We start from the raw sequence: 6,000 nt of genomic DNA, 5'->3' as shown, positions 1-6,000 counted from the left end.
ATGACGTAACAACATACAGGGTGTCCCATTTGATTTAAGTGACTTTTGACACTTTGAACGCAGTGACGTCACTTTCTTCACCGAGCTAAGTTTAACTTTAACCTCAAATATCTCAGAATCCAGACACTTTTTGTCAAGACTTTTTTGGGTCACCCTGTAGGTCTGGACGAACAGAATCGAATGACGTAACAATATACAGGGTGTCCCATTTAGAAAACGTCTTAATCGACTACTGGACGTCTGAGCGATTACCCTTTCCCCTCCCCCCCCGGTGGGGGGGGGCAAAACGATCAATCTCCCCTCATATTCGCAATAATTCATAAATAGAGCGTCGTCCCCTTTTACCACCCCCCTCCCACCCCTTTCAACCCCCCGAAGAGCCGAAAACCACCCCCCACCCCCCCCACCTAAAATACGAAACTGGACATTCGAATCTAATTACAATTCTTGCTCATGCGTGGCCATGATAACGGCGGGGGTTGGTGGGGGGTGGGGGGGGTGGTGTAGAGAAGAGGGGGGGGATGCGACTTACCCCTTTACCCACCCCCCCCCCTTACGCCCCGCCCCCTCAAGTCCGCGGAAACAGCGAAGAGTGAGCCGCGACGACGACGATCGTCAGTTGTTTGGTGTATTGCGCGGTGATTGGACGCGCGCGCCCTCTAGCTACGTCATATATATTACGTCAGTCACGTGGTTTTTGTTTTGTGGACGAAAAAATGGCGCCAAAAAATTTGCGGTGGTGATTTTTGGTGGGAAATTCGGCGGTTTTTTTCGCGGGAAAACGCTCCAAAACGGCGGGATTTTTGCAAAATTGGTACGGACTAGCTGCCCAACACAGTTTTGGACATTCGGGTGAGTTTTTTTTGATTTTTTGATTTTTGGAAAATTCCTAAAAATTGACCTAAAAAAATAGTGAAAAAGTGCCGAAAATTGACCTCAAAAATTAGTGGAAAATTCTGACCTAACCTAACCCTAAAATGAGTCAAAAAATCCCTGAAAAATTAATGAAAAATGGTCTAAAAATTGTCCCAACAATTTGAGTAAAAACTGTCAGAAAATTGACCTAAAAATTTGAGTGAAAACTGTCAGAAAATTGACCTAAAAATTAGTGAAGAATTTCATGGAAATTGACCTTAAAAATGAATGAAAAACTGTTCAGAAAATTGACCTAAAATTTAGTGAAAAAGTTTAAAAAATTTCCAAAAAAATTGACCTGAAAATTAGTGAAAATGTGTCTGAAAATTGACCTCAAAAATTAAGCTAAAAATGTTCTAAACATTAGTGAAAAAATCTAACCTAAATTAACGTAAAAATGAGTCAAACAATACCTGAAAATTGACCTTAAAAATGAATGAAAAATGATCTAAAAATTGACCTGAAATTTAGTGAGAAATTCTAATCCTAACCTAACCTAAAAATCAGTTTAAAAAAATTCCTAAAAATTGACCTAAAAATTTGCAAAAAATTGACCTAAAAATTAGTGGAAAAGTATCAGAAAATTGACCTCAAAATTAGGGAAAAATTCTGCAAAAAATCACAAGTATTGACCTGAAAAATTCCAAAAAATTGACCTAATATGTAGAGAGAAATTCTAATCTAACCTAACCTAAAAATCAGTTTAAGAAAATTCCCAAAAATTGACCTAAAAATTAGGGAAAAATCGTCGAAAAAATCAGAAATATTGACCTGAAAAATTCAAAAAAATTGACCTAAAATATAGTGAGAAATTCTAATCTAACCTAACCTATAAATCAGTGTAAGAAAATTCCCAAAAATTAACCTAAAAATTTGCAGAAAATTGACCTAAAAATTACTGGAAAAGTGTCAGAAAATTGACCTCAAAAATTAGGGAAAAATTCTCAAAAAAATCATAAAAAATTGTCGTAGAAATTTCCTAAAAATTGACCTAAAAATTTGAGTAAAAACTGTCGGAAAATTGACCTAAAATTTAGTGAGAAATTCTAATCCTAACCTAACTTAAAAATCAGAAAATTTCCAAAAATTGACCTAAAAATTTGAAAAAAATTGACCTAAAAATTAGTTTAAAATTCTAACCTAATCTAACCTAAAAATAGGTTTAAAAATACCAAAAATTGACCTAAAAACTGAGTGGAAAAGCACGAGAAAATTATCCCAAAAATGCCCTAACCTAACCTAATTTAACCAAAAAATTTAGAAAAAAAATTAGGGAAAATTTTCCTAAAAATTAACCTCAAAATATGAGTGAAATAGACCCAGAAAAATGAATTTTACTAAAATATTTATGAGGTAAACATAGAAAAAAGTGCGACATTTTGACCTTAAATTAGACCTAAAAAAAAGTGCACCGAAAATTTTTAATCAACTTTGACGCCCTCTAGCGGCTAAACGGTGCCACTTAGCTCAGCCCGATCAACGTCACGTGATAGCCCCATTCCTTAGCTATCTTTAATCATCTGACACGTTTATACAGAATGTTTCAAATAAACGAGTTATTTGCAATTTTTTGAGAAAGCGCACCGAAATTTTGGCCAAAATATCTAGTTTACCTGGCCTACTATACTGAGCGTCGCCATATTGGATTAAAACCTGTCAAGGTGGCCATTTTGACTAATTTTGGTCTGAAAAACCCGAATTTTGTGTTCGTTTTGCTCTAAATGGCACCGTTTCGGAGCTAACCTAAAAAAAATTACATTTTTGTTATTTTTTGACAGTTTTCCGGGCGTGGCACCCTTAAAAACTGTCATTTTGACAAATGACACTTTACGTCATGTTTGTACCGTAAATCCAAAGATATTTAGGTGGTCAAACTGAATTTTCAAAATTCAAATTTTTTTTCCAAAATTTGATGGGGTAGCCCCCTTTGAAAACTGTCAAGAAGACAGTTTTTAATTTTTCCAGCCCACACGGTACATTTTTCAAATAAAGGTTATAAAAGATAAAAGTTGCGTTTTACCAAGGTACACTCGTGGTAAAAATTTGAAAATCCTAACTCACCTAGTTTTCGAGATATTTACAAAAATGTGCTAAAAAATTTAATCAAATTTGTCGCCCTCTAGCGGCTAAACGGTGCCACTTAGAGCCGCCCGCTCAACGTCACGTGATAGCCACATTTATTAGCTATCTTTGATCATCTGACACGTTTATACAGAATGTTTCAAATAAGCGAGTTATTTGGGATTTTTTGGTAAAGTGCACTGAAATTCTGCCCAAAAGGACTGGTTTACCTGGCCTACTATACTGACAGCCGCCATATTGGATTTCAACCTGTCAAAGTGGCCATTTCGATTAATTTCGGTGCGGAAAACCCGAATTTCGTGTTCTTTTTGCTCTAAATTGCACTGTTTCGAACATAACCTCAAAAATATGATTTTTTACGTCAAATAAGTGCAGTGTTAACTTTGACAGCTCGTAACTCGCTTATTTTGACAGTTAGAGAGGTCTAGTTTGGACCACTGTGTAACCCTTAAAACCTTCTGTAATCCCCTATTAAAATTCTACAGCAAATGTGTACTGTTAGGGAGTTATTGCATGAAAACCACCAAAATTCAGAAAACGTCAAATAAGTAAGGTTAACTTTGACAGCTCGTAACTCGGTTCTTTTGACAGTTACAGAACCCTAGTTTGGACCACTGTGTAGCCCTTAAAATCTTCTGTAATCCCCTATTAAAATTCTACAGCAAATGTGTACTGTTAGGGAGTTATTGCATGAAAACCACCAAAATTCAGAAAACGTCAAATAAGCAAGGTTAACTTTGACAGCTCGTAACTCGGTTATTTTGACAGTTAGAGAGTTCTAGTTTGGACCACTGTGTAACCCTTAAAACCTTCTGTAATCCCCTATTAAAATTCTACAGGAAATGTGTACTGTTAGGGAGTTATTGCATGAAAACCACCAAACTTCAGAAAACGTCAAATAAGCAAGGTTAACTTTGACAGCTCGTAACTCGGTTATTTTGACAGTTACAAAGTTCTAGTTTAGACCATTGTGTAGCCCTTAAAATTATCTTTAAACTCCTATTAAAATACTACAGTAAATGTGTACTGTTAGGGAGTTATTGCATAAAAACCACCAAACTTCAGAAAACATCAAATAAGCAGTGTAAACTTTGACAGCTCGTAACTCGGTTATTTTGACAGTTAGAGAGCTCTAGTTTGGACCGTTGTGTAGCCAGTGAAATCCTCTACTTACCCAATCATAAACCGTGCACAATTATATGCACCCGATTTCGAGGAAATTAATTTAATTCGTTCGGTTTGTTAAAAAAAACCCGAAATTTTCTGATTAACCACGTCCAATTATGTATACCGACGCTTTACGTAATGCAAATGATGATGATTTCTAATTTTTTTCGGCCAATTATACAGCACAGAAGGGAAAATTAATAGTGGAATTACCGTGAACAATTAGATCATATCATTTTAAGAACCAAAACTAATTAATCATTAATTAGATTATTCGTATACAGGGTGTTAACTGTTGAATGCGTGGGAAAAAAACAAATTTTTTGAAACCGCAAGGTCGACTTTTCCATACCACAAACGGTCATTAGTACGGCAATTGCCGTTAGAATGGCGATTTGCGACAAACGAATTTCGACCTTAATGAACGACTTTTTTTAATTTTTTTTTAACTCGGAAACGAAGCGAAATACGGGAAAAATGCAAGAGAGTAAAAAGTTGTATTTTGAGTTGCTCGACCCAAGAAAAAATTGAAAACCACCAAAAAAGCCAGGGGCGTACTGGTTTTTTCAATAATTGGTAAGTAGCTGTGGAGAGCAGTGACACGCCACTGAACTTTTAATAATTTTTTTCTCAAAAAAGGAAGCAAAATACGAGAAAAATGCAAGAAAGCAAAAAGTTGTATTTTGAGTTGCTTGACCCAAGAAAAAATTGAAAACCACTAAAAATGCCAGGGGCGTACTGATTTTTTCAATAATTGCTAAGTAGCTGTGGAGAGCAGTGACACGCCACTGAACTTTTAATAATTTTTTTCTCAAAAAAGGAAGCAAAATAAGAGAAAAATACAAGAGAGCAAAAAGTTGTATTTTGAACTGGTTAACATAGAAAAAAATTGAAAACCACCAAAAAAACCAGGGGCGTACTTATTTTTCACTAAAATCCGTAAGTACCTGCTGGTTTAGTGAACAAACAGCGCCATCTTTGACAGGCTGTCAAAATGTCAGTTTCTAGGTTAGGAGCGTGATTTTTACCTAAAAACTGTAATTTTGGTGAATTTTCAAACGTTTCATTTAGTTTTGCCATATTGCTGATTTGTGTTAGATATAAAGGATAGTCTGGTACAAAATCGCCTGTAAAACACACTTGGAGTGGGAAAATGACAGTTTTAAGTACATTTTTGAAATCCTCATAAAATTTCCTATCCAATAACCTGGAAAAACACTAAAAAATTGGGTACAGTCAGGGAGAAAAACGCTGTCAAAGTTTGCACTGTCAGTAACACAGTTTGAAAGGACAGTCAGGGGCAAAATTGTCTGTAAAACCCACTTGGAGGGGGAAAATGACAGTTTTGAGCACATTTTTGAAATCCTCATTAAATTTCCTATCCAATAACCTGGAAAAACACTCAAAAATTGGGTATAGTCAGGTAGAAAAATGCTGTCAAAATTTAAATTGTCAGAAACACAGTTTGAAAGGACAGTCAGGGACAAAATCGCCTGTAAAACCCACTTGGAGTGAGAAAATGACAGTTTTAAGCACATTTTTGAAATCCTCATTAAATTTCCTATCCAATAACCTGGAAAAACACTAAAAAATTGGGTATAGTCAGGTAGAAAAATGCTGTCAAAATTTAAATTGTCAGAAACACAGTTTGAAAGGACAGTCAGGGAGAAAATTGCCTGTAAAACCCACTTGGAGTGGGAAAATGACAGTTTTAAGCATATTTTTGGAATCCTCACTAAATTTTCCATCCAATAACCTCAAAAAACACTACAAAATTTAGTACAGTCTGGTAGAACAACAGTGTCAAACTTTGAACTGTCAGAAAGAAAGTTTGAA

General features: G+C 35.5%; 1 protein-coding gene across 4 annotated transcripts in view; it reads left to right on the top strand.

The window, feature by feature from the left end:
- The first annotated feature begins 610 nt into the window (after positions 1-610).
- pdm3 (POU-domain protein pdm3) overlaps positions 611-6,000 on the top strand; it is a 149,455-nt gene continuing 144,065 nt past the window's right edge. For all 4 annotated transcript variants that reach the window (XM_081990381.1, XM_081990383.1, XM_081990380.1 and 1 more), the window contains exon 1: positions 611-852. The gene's annotated coding sequence lies outside the window, so the exon portion shown is untranslated. The remainder of the gene's footprint in view (positions 853-6,000) is intronic.

This window comes from Ips typographus, linkage group LG12 (assembly GCF_016097725.1).
Source record: "Ips typographus isolate SLU linkage group LG12, UJ_Ityp_2.0, whole genome shotgun sequence".
NCBI classification, from domain to species: domain Eukaryota; kingdom Metazoa; phylum Arthropoda; class Insecta; order Coleoptera; family Curculionidae; genus Ips; species Ips typographus.
The sequence above is the reverse complement of the archived record's forward strand: the minus strand, read 5'-3'. Positions and strand labels throughout refer to the sequence as shown.